Source organism: Cavia porcellus, unplaced genomic scaffold (genome assembly GCF_034190915.1).
Source record: "Cavia porcellus strain 051 isolate PalLab524CR breed Dunkin Hartley unplaced genomic scaffold, mCavPor4.1 scaffold_21, whole genome shotgun sequence".
NCBI classification, from domain to species: domain Eukaryota; kingdom Metazoa; phylum Chordata; class Mammalia; order Rodentia; family Caviidae; genus Cavia; species Cavia porcellus.
This window is the reverse complement of record NW_026947504.1, coordinates 22,721,471-22,738,387: the sequence shown is the minus strand read 5'-3', so window position 1 is coordinate 22,738,387 and position 16,917 is coordinate 22,721,471. Positions and strand designations below refer to the sequence as shown.

The following is a 16,917-nucleotide window of genomic DNA, read 5'->3' as shown; positions in this document are numbered from 1 at the left end:
CTTTCTGCTTCCTTACTGCCATGATGTATGAAGCTTTCCTCCACTATACTTTTCCACCACAGTGTTCTGTCTCACCCTGTCCACCAGAAACAACAGAACCAGCTGACCATGGACTAAAAGCTCTGAAATTGTGAACCAAAATAAACCTTTCCTCCTATATATTTCTGTTCTCAAGTGTTGTGCTGCAACAGGGGAAAGCTAACACATGCCCCATCTCATTTACCTAGTGTCCTAAATTCTAAAGAGAAGCACCACGAAGTTGATGTATTAACTGATAGATAATTTTTCTTCAGACTTTCGGAAGCCAGAACATCTAGTGAACTTTAAAATGTCAGCTCTATGTATAATACTTAATGTACTCTTTAGTTCTATGCATCATCAACTAACACATAGGGTATAAATTAATGTCAAGATTAACCTACAGAAAAGTAATCTGCTTCAAGAACTAAAGGAAGGATCCCCAGGGGGTCAATGTCAGTTGTAATGTTCCAGCCAGAGACAAAAAAAAAAGAGACACACACACACTCTGATGACAGAGGCCCTACTTAGCATGTAGCCTTTCCTCCCTTCTTTTCCTTTCCTTCTTTATGAAAGCTCTTTGCACCCCTGAGCCCTCCAAGATGAAACTTTGGGGATGATCAGCTCCCCACCTTCTTTGGTCCAGCCAATAAATAAATGTGATTTCTTCCTACCAACTCTAGTCTCCCAAATATTGGCCTTCAAGCATTGGGTGTCCGGGACTACCCTGGAAACATGCTTCAGTGGACAAGATGGAGAAAAAAATTAATGTTTGTTTATATTCTAACAGATGTGTGTGTGGGATATTTCATTTGTTCTCTCTGAACGACAAACTTGCTTATAGAAAACAAAATCCATAAAAAAAAAAAAAGAAAATCCATGTGATAGTGCTTCTATGAACAAAGAAAACAAAACTGTGTATGTCCTCTGCAAAATCAAAAGAAGGCCATTTCAGACCCTATATACTGTTTATACATTTTCTTTATATCAACTTTTGGGGGAACTGATCTCAAACAAAATGCACAAGAAACAAACATCCTTAAAAGGCAGAGTTTCTTTCTCTTCCGGTCAACAGCATTAAAATAAATCCTATACTCTTAGTAAACAATCATCTCAAGAGACAAAAAATACTCTTGACATTTTCATCATTACAGGTTGTTATTATAATTCACTGTAGCTGAAAGCATGTAAAAACACATTTATTATGCAGGCTGAATAAGGGTTACATTTATTTCATGTTTATTCTGCATCAAACGTAAGTGTCTATCTTGCCAAACCCAAACAACGAGAACTCTCTTAGAGATCTATGATTCTGAGGCAGACGAGCAATTGGAAAAAGTTCCTCTTTCTTCAATAAATTCCATGTCAAGTAGATCTAGAAGTCAATATTAAAAATGAGAAAAAAAAATCACAGTCATTCTGCAAGGTAATGTCTGTAAAGTGTCACCTTGGAAGCCCCAGCCACACAATACACAACATCAGAATAACATTGCAGCAGTGCTATTACATCAGTTCCCTGCAAATAAGTAATCAAGAAGATGGAGTCTGCCTCTTCCCACAAAGATATCATTATGTACCCTGAGCAACTAAACACAAAAAAAAGAAAAGTCCATATCTTTGAAAATACAGATACCTCCACCATTCTTTGGAAACTTTCTCTTTAGAATTCTTAAATCATGATACCCAATGAAAATGGAACCAGAGATTGTTTACATTATAGAGCCTTCAAGAAATAAGAAATCTAGGTACAGGTTAGTTTTCCTACTAACATATTTACAGAACAAAAAACTTGAAGGGAACCTGCTCTTTGTTTTCAAAGACTCTTACTCATTATCAAATCCTAAATATATACGATATGTTTCTCAGCAGAATTGCACCCCATTCCCTTCCGCTGAAGGAAAATTTCTAAAACTATTTGTTTTTGAAAATTTTCTTCACTTTATAAAAAGATGTTTCATAGGTTTCCTTTAAAGAGTAAACTCCCTGCTGTGTTTAAAATAAGTCAATTTACAGAACTGTGAATTAGCCACAATTCTCTAGAAATACATCTGATGCCTAAAACAAGGCATACCTACTAAAAATTGCAGGTCTAAAAATTAGTCCCCAGGAAACATATTTCAGGCTCCTCAGTAAAATAAAATTGCCCCTCGAGTTAATAATTACTGGTTTGTATTTATTAATCTGGTATAAAATAAGATGATTCTTGAAATCTTTATTTTTCCCTCTATGTGCTCTGGCTGCTACCTGCCATAATCCTTCTAGTTCACATGCAGTATTATTATTATCTTAACTCAAAAACAACATAAGCCATCAAATAAAATACTTTTGAAAGTTCAACTTGTGCTAATTGAAGGTTTGGTGCTATAGATTGAGGTTTTAATTAATTTTAAAGTAACACAAAACCTCAGCAGGCAGATCTTCCCTAATTAAGAAACAGCCTGCTAGATACTCGAGTTCCCATAGGCAATATCCCTTTATCACAATGGAAATGGGCAGTAGTGAAGTCGCTTGAATCTACTGATAAAGGTGTCAGTTTTTTGAACTATTTTTTGAACTTCTGCATCATTTCTCTCTTTTGTTTTGTTTTATTTTGTTTTTATAAAGAACCCAGAACAGCAGGTAGTACACTACTGACCAGGTCTTTCTTCCTCAATTTGTTTTACCTGTTCCACAAAAGTAAAAGTGTGCAATGTGTTTGACTAAAACATCTCACATCATTCAAAGTAATCATTAATGGTCCCCAGGTAGCTCTCAAGCCAATTAAGTTGATGAACAACCACCACACCCAACCCTTGTCAATTTGACACTCCAATTCTTCTCCATAAAAACATACTTATTATCCAAATAGATTCCATAGTAAGTTAATAATTTAAGCTAATACAGCTAGAATATACAGCCAAAAAAGCAGTAATTCCTTCCTTAAAATCTCAACAGTTCCAACATTTTGTGAAAACAAAAATTTAAGTATTCAAGATTAAAGGAAAACTCTTAGCTATGAACTGCTGTAAAAATCAAAAGAAAACTGCTTAACCCAAAATACAGTGGCATAAGTTAAACATACCTATTCCAAAATGGAGGAATACAGGAATAGAAAAGAAATGGACCAATTCAACTAAAACCCAGTAAAACAAACATTGATTCCTGTAGCTCCACGCCCAGCAGCTGCAGCATGTGGTGCTGAAATGCGAATTCCATAGGATTTAGGTAAACTCACAACTATGGTTGTTTATGGCTGGTTGCAGTCGCATGGCCTTTTGAGTTGGTTCTGCTTACCTGTAGCTTTCCTTGGCATATGTTTGTATGTATGGCATAAGTCTGTAGCTTTCCTTGGCATATGTTCTACATTCCTGGAAGCTCTAAATTCCTGGGTTCTCCACTGCACATTTGACTTCATTCACAAAACTTCATCTATTATCTTCTCAGAGTTTCCTCATTTGCCCTCCAATAATGTCTTTCTAAATATGGATGGAAGCCTTCTTAACCCCATAACCCTTGCATTCTGTATGGCAGTAAAAACAACCTCAATGTGGATGATGGTAGGGTCTGTTGGCAGTGGGAGTAGTAGCCAGGTATCTTTGGCCCGTGGATGCAGCAGCATCTAACTTCTCAAATCACTGAGCATAGTGAAATTAATTAAATAATTCCTTGGGAAGCCATTCTCAAGTAGGGGTTCTCGGGATTCTCATCTCAAATGAAAAGCTTATATTTCTACATACTTCATCCAGTGGTTGGTGTAGTCTTGTTAATTTCTGAAATACCCTTAAGTCATCTTTCTTTGTCCCTTTTCCATGACATTGATCTCCTCAGCAAATATATACCTACTTTGGCCTCAACTTTACATGTGGATTCTTTTGAGTAAAAATTTGAGCTTTCCAAGTTCTTCTGCTCTGCTTTTTGCCCCCAGTTCTCCCTGAAAATCTAGCTTAAAGTAACCATCATATGCACATTCCCACAGCCAGAATGTTGTTGCCTTGAGATTTCATCAGCTAACTCAACTTGTTCACCTCCCTTAATCTCAGTCTCCTACAAAGTTGCAGGACATTGATGAATTGTAGCCAAGTTTTTGGCCAGGATGTAACATACTTGGCTTCTAGTCCAATTCTTAAGAGGTCCTTGAGTCTCACTGAAACCTCCAGAGTCTCTGACCTTCAGTGTCCACATTTCTATCAGCATTCTGGGCTTCTGAACTCTGATCAGAATTACCCATGTGGTTCTATTTACAGCATTCTAAGGTTCCTTAACCTGCTTCTTCAAACCTTTCTAAACTCACACCAATCAGCTCCAAAAGCTTCTGAACCTATGATCAGGTACAATCCAGCAATAGCTCTACACTCAGTGCCAATTTTCTATATTAGTGAGATTTTCCACTGCTAGGACACAGTTTCATTGCTAGAATAAAACACCTCACAACTTAAAGGAGGAAAGATTTATTTTTATTCACAGTTTCAAGGATTCAATTTATGGCTGACTGGCTCCAGGCAAACATATCATAGCAGAAGCTGCTTAGTTTATGGCAGCCAGGTGTAGTTACAGCAACGACCCCATCCCAGGGAGGAATTCATTACATTAATTAGCTTTCCTGTACTGGGACATAAAACCCAGTGTAAAAGAGAAGTTTAATTTTGCTCATCGTTTCAGAAGATTCAGTCCATAGTCAGTAGGTTCCAGGCAGAAACATCATGGCAGTAGGGTATGGTGCAGCAGAGATGCTTAGCTCACAGAGACCAGAAACCAGACCAGAGCAGGGAAACAGTTCCGGAAAGGAAGATGCTGGAGATCAGATCTGATACCCAAGATTATACTTTCGAGATTAAACTCAGAAGTATGCTATACTTATCTTCCAGGTGGTTCCCAAACCAAGCATGTTTATAATTAAGCTTAACTACCACTGGGGTCTGGTCAGACGTGGTGGTCCGCACCTTCAATCCCAGTACTCTGGGTTAGGGTTAGGGTTAAGGTTAGGGTTAAATTTAGCATACATAGAAATAACTCAGAGTCTCATTAATTTTTACAATTAATATGTGTTCATTATAATTTAAAGTTTTTTAGATTGTGATCTGTTTTTAAAATTTATATTTGAAGAACCAATACCTGAAAATCTCTACACACAAACACATGATATATTTAAATTATATTATACTTGTGTCATGAAAAGTTCAGGATTTATTTTAGAACATTCATTCAAGGAACCCACTCACCTCCCTGGTAAGCAGCCATGGCTCGAGTGAGCAGCAGGCGATCCAGGGAAAGAACTAGCTGGCCAGCATCTCCCGAGATCCATTCCATGTTGGAACTTAGGGTGCTGGGCAACAAAGGAACCTGCTCACCTCCCTGGTAAGCAGCCATGGCTGAAGTGAGTGGTGAGCAATCCAAGGAGAGAACCAGCCAGCCATCATCTCCCAATCTCACTCTAAAATCAGGAACAAGACAAGGATGTTCACCATCATCATTTCTATTCGGTATAATTGTGGAAACATTATCCTGAGCAATTAGACAAGAGAAAGCAACAAAAGAAATAGGAATATAAAAGGCAGATATTAATTTATTATTATTGGAAGATGACATGATATTCTACATAGAAGACCCCAAAAGTTCCACCAAAAGACTTCTAGAATTAATAACTAAATTTAGTAGCATAGCTGCACACAATATCAACACTCAAAAATCAATAACATTCTTGTACACAAACAACAAACGCACTTAGAGAGAAATTAGGGAAACCACACCCTTCACAATAGTATCCAAAAATATGAAATACTCAGGAATCAATCTAATAAAGGAAATAAGAAAGCTATAAATTAAAATTACAGAACTCTGAAAAAAGAAATCAAAGATGATATCAGAAAATGAAAATTTTCACTTGCCCATGGAAAAGAAGAATCAAAACTGTGAAAATAGCATACTCCCAAAACCATTATACAGGCTTAATGCAATTCTGATCAAAATATCATCAGCATATCTCACAGATCTAGAGAAAACATTTTTAAAATCATTTGGAAACAGAAGAGATCTAGAATAGCAAAGGCAACTCTGGGCAACAAAGGCAGAGGTATTAAAATTCCTGACTTGAAATTAAACTACAAAGCTACTGTGATAAAATCAGCATGATACTGCAGGGGGATGGGGAGCCGACCTGAGGACCAATGGGACAGGTAAGGAGATGCAAACACAACGGTTGCCTTACCTGTGACAAAGGGGCCGAACATGTTCACTGGAAGAAAACATTTTTAATAATGGTGCAGGAAAAATGACTTTCCACTTGCCAGAGACTAAAATGAGACCGATGTCTATCACCACGCATTAAACTAAAGTCAAAATGGAACAAATATCTAAATACTAAAACAGAAATGCTAAGTATATAAGAAAAGAAGGTAGGTAAAAATCTGGAAGACATAAGGGTAGGCAGAAAGTTCATGACCAAACATTGAACTGCACAGGAAGTACTTCAAAAAATTAACAACTTGAAATCTCATCTTATTAAAACTTTTGCACAGCAAAAAAAAAAAAAATCACCAACAGAGTGAAAAGAAAACCCACAGACTGGGAAAAAAATTTTAGTCAACTGTCACTCAGACAAAGAAATTCTACCTACAACATAAAGAACTGAAGAGTCATACCTCCTAAATTCAAAGATTCAATCCAAAAATGGGCATCTGTGACGAATGTACACCTCTCTGATGAAGAAATATAATGGCAAATAAATATATGAAAAAATATTCAACATCACTTGTCCTTTGAGAGATACAAATTAAAACAAAACTGAGATTCCATCTCACTCCAGAAAGAATTATCAAGAAATCAACAAATAACAAATCCTGGCAGGGCTGTGGGGGAAAAGGAACTCTTCTCAACTGTTGATGGGAGTGTAGTCTGATACAACCATTCTGGAAATCAGTGTAGCGATTCCTCACAAAACTAGCCTTGGACACCCCATTTGACCCAGCTATCCCCCTTCTGGGTATCTTTCAAAAAATAAAAAGTGTCATACCACAGTGATATTGTGCACCCATGTTTATAGCAGCACAATTAGTAATAGCTAAATCTTGAAAGCAACTCAAATGCTCATTAACTGAGGAATGAATAAAAAAGATGTGGTATTTTTATATAGTGGAGTACTACTCAAATTGGAGTACTATACAAAGATGAATAAACTCAAGGCTTCTATAGGTAAATGGATAGAACTAGAGAACATACAAGTGAAATAAACCACTCACATGTATAAACATTGTATTATATCCCTAATGTAAAAAACTGAAAAAGTAAATAAGATCCAAAATGTACAATAGATATTGTAAAAGGAAAAAGAAACTGCTCAAAAGAGAAAAAACAAGAGGGATGGGTCAGAGGAGAAAAGAAGGAAGGGAAAAGAAAAATATATATATGTATACACACAAATGGTAGCTAAGATGGTTATACTACTGATTTCTTTTAGTTCTGTTCTTATATTGTTTGATAAATTCGGCATGCCTATATCTTGTAATCTGAGCACCTACTTTGAGGACGATAATATGAAATACATTAACCATTGTTAATTCCTTGTTCTCTTCTGAAATTCTGTATCACTGTTTTTATCATATTTTTTTCTTTAAAAACAAAGGTTTTTACTCCTAAAGTATGAATCACTCTAGCATGAGGCCTGATATTGATCAGATTTGTGAACTTGACAAATCTTTTTGTGCTTTGAGGTTTCTTTTTACAGTGAGTATTTTTCTTCTAATTCACACTTTTTATCATTCAGAATTTTTCATTATTTTAAAATAACTTTTTAATGGACAGATCTTTATTATTTTAAACAAGGTGAGGTGCTGAGATGACATTGTCAAAAGTTTTTTCCCTACATCAATAGAGAAACACACCAGACTTTATTCTTCTTTAGAACCAGTATTTGCAGCATTACAAAAGGCCTTAAAAATCTGGATCATGAAGAACATGATCCAGGAGCATGGTGGATTGCAAATTAATGTTCTAACAAGGAAACTTCTATCCCAATCAATCACACTATTTAAAAAAGTGCACAAGGTTCTGGGGTTTAGAAATCTTAGGCTTTAGAAACTCCCTTGTTTTATTTCCTTAATCCTCTGTGATTGAACATAGGGCCATCACACTGAGCTACATGTCCTAATATAGTCAAACATTTTTAAAAAACAATTACGTGTCTTTATTCAGAGCATAATGCATTGGCAGATTCAGTTAAGACAGAAATTATTATTTCCTATGTCTTAAACAATTTCCATTCTTGAATCACCATGAGGTTAAAAATGTGAGCCAAAAGATGAAACAAAATATTAATACAAAATAATCCTTACTTTAAAAAGATAATTTAGTCATTCTGGCATAATCAAAAACTGAACTAGTTTTACTATCCAAAACTGATCAAATTCTCGAATTGTTCTTTCTGCTATAATCAAGCCTCTCCTTGCTGTGATGAAATGCCACGGGACCGAGACTCAATTGCAGGACCAGGTTTGCAATAAACATTGCTTTGAACCAGACATGATTAAATTTGTGGTGGCTTTTGCAACTCCAGATACCCAGTAGGAGCTTAGCTGTTCAGATGAACTCAAGCATGTAGTTATTTTGTTAATCATTAATTGCCCCATTCAGTCAAAATTTAATTTCCACAGCTGCCAACTGCAAAAGTTTGTTTGTCTCCAGAATGCAAGAAGTAGAGTCTGAAGCAACAGCAAACACCGAAGGTCACACTCAGCCACAAACAGGATCAGAGTGCAAGCCTTACACCAGTGCACGGGAGAGTCAGAATCTGTGAGCAACAGATCACCAAACAGATTGTTAAGATGGTCTCTCAAGGCAATGAAAGAAGATTAAATCTCTCCTATCTTCTTTCCCTCACTCTTAATATCTCCCATCCTCAATCCTCCTGTCCTCAGTCTCCTATCCTCAATCCTAATCATCAAATTCTAATATGACCTGCAAAACAAGCCAAAATATAGTCAATTTGGTGACAGGGAAATTACGTTAACATTTATTTCATGTTTTCTATATGTGGGATATAATACAAGTACTATTTCATTTACAAATCACAACAAAGCTATAAAGCGGTTACTTAATATTAAATCTACTTCATGAATTAAGTAACTGCAGCTTAGTTAAATGAGGTAACTTCTTAGTGTCACACAAGTCAAGACTAGGATTTGAACCAGTCTGACTCAAGTGTCCATAATTAAGAACACATGCTCTGGAATACAGATTATGAATGTGGAAAGAATCCACTAAGTTTTTGACATTAAAAAGTTCAAAAAAATCAACATTGTATTTCTGAAATATTATATGTACACTGAAAAAGTTCTGGAATGGAATAGTCAGAGGCATTTACAGTGTTTATTTCTTTTTTTTTATTTAAAAGGAAAAAGAGAAAAAAAAACAGAAAAAAACAAAATAGTGTAAGGGTACAAGTAATACAGAACTACAAAAAAAAACCAGTAAGATATCACCAGTTAATGGATTACACACTATCATTTTTGAAACGGTTATTCAGGTCACAGGATCAAAGCATACAAAGTGGACATTCAAACAATGAGACTGCAAACAGTTGTGTTCAATGATCCAAACAAAAATATTAATATGGTCATCTATTTAACACACCTAAACACACTTGCTGTTGTAACCTTTAGAGCACTTTTTTTTCCCTCTCTTTATTACAACAAAATTTACACATTTTGGGTTTTATTGCTCCCATAGATCTTATTACTTTTTTTGTAAGAGAATAAAATCAAACATGATAAAACAAAGCTGTCAGTCAAAACCAAGGATAGACATAGCACATGATGTAAAAACAGAGTACAAGGTTATCAACAATGGTTACCATAATGCTTCTTGCTTCCTTAAGAAGAATTGTCTATCTCATTAGGTATTATAAAGTTGAACTAAACAGTAGAGAATAAGACCAATAAAACCTAAACATTGTAAACCTTACAAAACTTCAAAAGAGGATAATAGTCAAACCAGAATGGGCATCAATGTGAATCTTATTGCCTTCAAAGTAGTTGCCTATACTCTGATACTTAATACTATCATACAGAGCGGAACAGAGTCTAATCAGTCAAAACAAGATAGTGGGAGTGTTACAGGACTTCAAATCAAGTTAATAGGAAATCAAAAATTTACTATAATATATCCTGCTAGTTTTTTTTTATTTTTTCTCCTTAGTTTAAAAAAGAAAAATAAAAAAAATTAAATAATTTTTTAATGAATAAGGGAAAGGTTGAGATAAAAGAGGGCTTAACAACATAACAATACAGGTCAAAGCATGACAGTTTCAGCAACCTAGTGCTTCACCACCAAATAACCCGACTTAATAGTAGCTACCATAGTGTCTTTTTCCTTGAAATATTTGAATATAACTTCATACGCTATAGCATCAAACATATCAAGACAGTGTAACACCCTTCAAGTGGATGAAAGCATTGTAGAGTATTTAGAACCAACTAACAGAAAAATGAACAATGGTTTCTATATTGTCTCTTACAACTAGTTTTACAGGACAGTCAATTCTTTTTTTTTTTTTGAGAGTTAATTCTTTTTTACTGATTTCTATTAATTCTTTTTTACTGATTTCTATTGTTTTTGATATATTGTTTTGATAATAAAGAAGTTTTTGTAATACAAATACATTAAAAAAAATTACCAAGGATGGGAATCATAGAATGTAAATGTTCCAGTAAAGAACTTCAAAAAAGAGAAAAACTGAAAGTATGGGTGAAAATCAAAAGAATGTGAAATAAGTGAGAATTACTAACGGTTATAGTTGGGTGTTGGGGTGCATGCCTTTAATCCCAGCACTTGGGAGAATCACAATAAGCTTGAGGCCAGCCTGAGCTACATAGTGAATTCAAGGCTGGGACTGGTTACTTTTCACTCATTAAGACAAAATATGTGATGCTCAAAATTAAGAAAGGAAAGGTTTGTTTATCTTGCAGTTTTTGGAGGTTTCAGTCCATAATCAGCTGGCTCAAAGGCAGGGTGGCATGGCACCAGGGCAGCAGCCAGAGCAAAAGGGAGCAAAACAAGCCTCTTCTCCTGGCGAATATGGTACCAAGACCACCCCTCTTCTCCCTTTGGGGTGGGTGTAGTGCTCACAAAATCTCCCTGCCCTCCTTTGCTCAGGATGAGCATATTTAAAGGGTAAGAACTGTGGCTTCCTGCTGAGTCTCTCAGTTAAACTTGTAAACTGCTCAAGTTGACACAACGTATCAACCATAACAGCTGGTCTGAACTACATGGTGAGACTCTGTCTCAAAAAAATAAATAAATAAATAGATTATAACATCTAAGAATTGTTATTACATTTGAAATATACTATTACATTGTCTTAATCCATCAGTTAGCCATACAAAATATCATAAGATGGTTCACAAAGAGCAGAGTTTATTTCTCACAGCTCTGGAGATGGAAAGTCCAAAATCAAGATACTGGCCAGCTCAGCGTCTAGTGAAGAACCATTTCCTGGTTCACATATGCTTCTCCCTTACTATGTACTCATACAGTAAGGCCAGACAACTCTCCAAGGCCCTTTTTATAAGGGCACTAATCTCCCTCAGAAGGGCCCTGCCACCATGACCCAGCAACATCTTGAAAGTCTCCACCATCTAGAATCATCACCTTGAAGTCTAAGGTTTCAACATAGGAGTTTTGGAGACAGACATTCAATTAATAGCATATATCAAATAGAAAATATAATAATTTCAGAGGTATATCTCAATTTAATAAGAATCTTTTTAAAATAATTTATTAGTGTGCTAGCCATACTAAATTAGTAACATTTCTAAATAAGAATAATTATATGAGCTGACCCCTCACTTCCCTCTGGAAGGAAATTATATATTCCAATTTCTCTGACTCTGAATTACATAGATTAAATCAAACACTTAGAAATAAAACTGTTAGTGAATCTTAGAACAAATCCCCACACTTCCACAAATCTGCCAAATTCATACCTCATTCCTGAAACCTCTATATTTTAATTGCTTGATTTTTATCACTGATTGGAATTTGGATCAGAATACATATTGTGAGGTATAATCACATTCTACCTCTAATAATTCAGACTACATCATTGTACCTTCCTACAAAGTAGAGGAAGGAAGTGGAAATCAAAGGTATTTTAATATAACTCCAGACTTCATTAAAATAATCTTGCATTGTTTTTGGTTTGGTTTGGTTTGGTTTGGTTTGGTTTGGTTTGGTTTGGTTTGGTTTGGTTTTTTGTTTTTTCCTGAGTGTACCGCTTCTAGAGCAGGGACTTGGTCATCTGTGTCTCTGTCTGTGCCTGGGGTGGGAACAAGTGAGTCCACCTGCATGAGTGAGAGCCAGAGGCTCAGTCATTCGAGAAATGTGACAGCAAAGAAGTCAAGAGAATCAGCCTGGAGACAGAACTAGAACCAGCTTCGTTCAGTCACTCCTAGCTTGGAGCACCTGGTAGAAATTGTATGGACTGAGTCTTGCCCCATGCATGATCCAATAGCCACTGCCAAGGTTTCCCTAAAGCTATCCCTAACCAACCCCACCCAGCACACATTATGGTGAAGACTCCCTATGGTTAACCAACTCAGAAGGGAGGGGCCAGCCTGCCTCACCATGGCTTACATCATGGTAGCCACCAGCAGACTGGGGAAAGCAGCAAACAACAGAAATACCCAGCCAACACACTTCAGAGTAATGATAACCAATACAGGAAGTGCTGGGACCCTGCTACCCACTTGTCCAGAAGAAACCAAGAACATGACAAGAGGAAGAAGCAAAAGGCAGTCTCTGGCCTCCAACCCAAGCAGTAATGGTCTAGGAGATGTAAACAGAAGAGATCAGGAGTTGTACACTTGCAGTTTTTGAAGCAACAGCAACTGAAATAAACAACTCCATGAAGCTATAAAAGAACTTAGAAGAGAAATACTATTATAGGTATCACAGGTTTCTCATACCTTCATATGAGAAACATAATAAAAAAATTGCTAATCACCTCTACAGAAGACAAAGATGAAAGAAAAAGAGGAGCATAGAAAAAGAAGGGAAACTTTGATGAAGAATATTTTTTAAAAATTAAAATATATGAAATAGATTCAAAGTGATTACCAGGAAATTAAAAACTCCATTGAAAGCTGTCAAAACTGCTTGAAAAAAGCTAAAGATAGACCATCAAACCTTGAAGACAAGTTTGTAACTTGTGATCACAAAAGGAAAGATCTCTTAAAAATAACAAGAAACCAGGAAGTAATAATACAAAAGGGTAGAAGATGACAAGAGGATCTATAACTTAAGAATAAAGAAACAAATAAACAAACAAAGTAAACAAGTAAACAAATAAAATTCAAAGTTTATTTACAGAAAAAATTAAAGAGAACTTCCCAAGCATAGGAAAAGGAAATGATATTCAGATATATAACCAAAATAATCAAAATAGATCTACACTCAGACATATAATAATCATAATCCCAAAAATTCAACACAAGAACAAAATATTAAAAGCTGTCAGAGAAAAGAAACAGATCATCTATAAAGGAAAACCCATCAGAATCACAGCAGACTTCTTGATACAAACCATCAAATTAAGAAGATCTTGGAGTGAAGTAGTCCAAGTTCTGAAAGAAAATAACCTCCAACCCAGATTGATGTATATTGCAAAACTATCCCTCAAAATTAATGGAGAAACAAGATGCTTCCATGACAAAGGGGAACTGGGTGAATTTGTGACCACCAATCCAACCATATAAAAAACACTGAAGGCCATTCTAGAGAGAGAGAGAAAAGACCATGGTTTCAGGAACAGTGGCAGAGAGGGCTCACGGAATGGAGCAGACAGTGGAATGAAGGGGAAAAATAGACAACCAACAGTAGAAAAATAGCATGGTAGAAATGAGGCAGAAAAGCTTGGCTGTAATCACTAATCTGGATGGCCTTGATTCACCAATAAAATGAAACACAGGCCGAGTGGACCAGGAGATAGGGTCAGTCAATATGCTCTGTATAAAAAATGCAATTAACCTGAAAGACGGTTTATAGACTGAAAGTCAAGGATGAGAAAACAATGCTCTGTGTGACAGGGAACCAGACAAAAGTAGGGGTAGCTTGCCCATCAGCTGCAGATTGGCTAGAAACCCATAATACTTTTATACAATGGAAAACTACTCATCTATAAAGAAAGAAAACCTTGAGGCTCTTGTAGGTAAATGGATACAACTTGACATCATGCTCAGGGGTAAAAAGGTTCAGAACACTTAAATGAATAGTGGGCTTCCTACCTAATCTAAAAACTAAAGGAGTTAGTGGGATGCAAAATGTACAATACACCCTGGGAAAGGGAAAGGAGAGGAATTGTCTAAAAAGGGAATACAGTAGCCATTGTTAATCTTGTATCATGATGTGAAACCCATATTGTTTTCATCATTCTGTTATTCTGCTCCAGTTTGTCTTCTTTTGTTAGATTTGATGACATGGACAGCTATTCCAAAGATAGCAGGATACATTTTGGTAACCATTTTTGATTTCCTATCAACTTAATGTGCAGCCCTGTATTGCTTTCACTGTCTTGTTTTGACTGATTTTACTCTGTTTTATTTGATAGTATCAAGTCTGAGGGTATAGGCAATTACTTTGAAAACAATAGGATTCACTATGATATCCATTCTGGTTTGACTACTATCTTCTCTTGAAGTCCTGCAATGGCTCCAATGTTTTATTTTTATTGTTTTTGTTCTACACTGTTTTGTTCAATTTTATTATACCTGATGATATTGGGCAGTTCTTTTGAAGATAGCGAAGGGCATTGTTGATCACCTTGTATTTAATTTTACATCATGTACTATGTCCATCCTTTTGTTTTGACTGACTCTGTTTTGTTTTGTCACATTTGGTTTCATTCTCTTCAAAATTAAAAAAAAGTAACAACTGTAGGAGTGATAAAACCCAAAATGTGTAATTGTTATTGTAAAAAAGAGAGTAAAAGAAAGTGCTCTAAAGGATATAAATGCATGTGTGTTAAAGTGTGTAAGATAGATAACCATATTACTAGGTTTTTGTTGGATCATTGAACAGAACTGTTTGCAGTCTCACTGTTTGAATGTCCACTTTGTATGCTTTAATTTTGTAACTTGAACAACTATTTCTAAGATGACAATATGTAATCTATCAACTACTGATTTCTTGCTGTTTATTTTTTGAAATTCTGTATTACTTTTACCCTTTTTTCTGTTTTGCTTTTTTTCTTCTTAAATTTTTTTAAAAAGTGAAATGGGAAAAAAAAAAAAACCACATACACACACACACACACACGCACAATTCCCCCTTTCCCCTCTCTCTGAAGCACTACTAACAGAATGCTGTTGAATTTCACAGACTCTTCCTAAAGATTTGAGAGTAACAGAAGAAACCATTGCATGACAACATTCTTAAACACTGGCTATCTCCACCCATGTGAATTTCTCCTTGGCTGTTTTTCTCTGTTGTTTTCAAAGAGTTTCCATGTTTCTGGGCTCCTCTACTCCACCTCCAATGATGGCTTTTCTGTTTCTTCTAAATTGCAGAGAACTCACATATCTTCATCTCATCCCAGCAGGTGAACATGAAAATAGGACCAAGCCCTTCAGCCCTATCAAACTTCTAACAGTAAGGCTGAGGTGCTGGGTCAAGGGACTTCCTTTCAGCACTGATAACAACTATTGATGTGTTTTGCTAAGTAACTTGGCCATCTAGCCCAAATTTTCACCCCCACCAAGGGAAAAGCCAGCCTGGAAAAGATAATTTTCCTTAATATGTTCCATCTGCCACGAAGTGCAGGAGAGAAGGAAACACTAATATAATATATGTTTTCCTCATTATTGAACAAACCACAGGGGCAATGTCATTTCTCCTTTTTCCTATTTTAGCATACATAGTGTACATAAATTAGGCTCTAAATGCTTTTATGGTTAAGCTATTAAGATATAAATCAAATTTAACAATATTAATAAATCAACAAAGAAACATTTTGTTCTATATACTTCTAGAAGCTCAAGTAACAGACTTTACAACTCCTAATAAAAATAGCTCATTTTAAAATGTGTACATTTCATAAAGAGGAATTCACATGGCTTAGATCAATGATATCTCTTTATCAAATGATAAAATTTTCAATCATTAAAATTATTAATATAAGGATGAAAGGATAAAAATACTCAAAGAAGATGAGAGGAGAAAAATAATATCCCTTTTATCGGTTGCAGTTAACCATTCTCTGAAGTAAAACATATTGGATTCTCACTATCTTCCCAGGGAAATGTAGAAATCATTCCCATATTGCTATTCTACAGGTAAAATAACTGAGGCCTGTAGAGATTAGATATCCTAGTCCAGAGAGTTTGAAGTGACAGGTCCAGCCCTGGAAATTATGTCATCTGGCCCAAAACCGGTGGCCCCTTCAGGTTACACACATAATTTTAATTTGCCACATAGATGCAACTACCAACCTACTTCTAAAGTGTCTACAAATAAAATACTTTTAATACCAAGACCCTAGGCTTCCAACTGATTAGAAATTTGAAGTAAAATTTAGCTTTCTAGAGAAGTACTCTGGAACTTCAAAGCCTGTATCTACCAAAAGGAAATTTTTATAAAATTGCAATCTGCTCTCTACAGATGGTCTCTATGTGACCCTTTGATATCAGAGATTTAGGACAAAAGTCCCAGCTCTGAAAGGTCCCAAAAGACAAGATTTGGCTACCTGTCCCATTACCACGATAATGGCGACCAGTGGTGATGCAGGGCAGGCAGCTAAGGAGCTTTAATCATTCTGGCCATGCTGGGAAGCACAGATAAAGAGGTGCAAGATCTATCTTTGAAAAGCTGAAAGAAGCTTTGGAATTTTATAGAAAAGGAGAACAAAAGCAGGGTTCAGGGTTTGTATAGCTGGGA

General features: G+C 35.8%; 1 pseudogene; it reads left to right on the top strand.

Moving 5' to 3' along the window:
- Window positions 1-5,362: 5,362 nt before the first annotated feature.
- LOC100716015 (transcriptional regulator QRICH1-like) overlaps window positions 5,363-16,917 on the top strand; it is a 60,541-nt pseudogene continuing 48,986 nt past the window's right edge.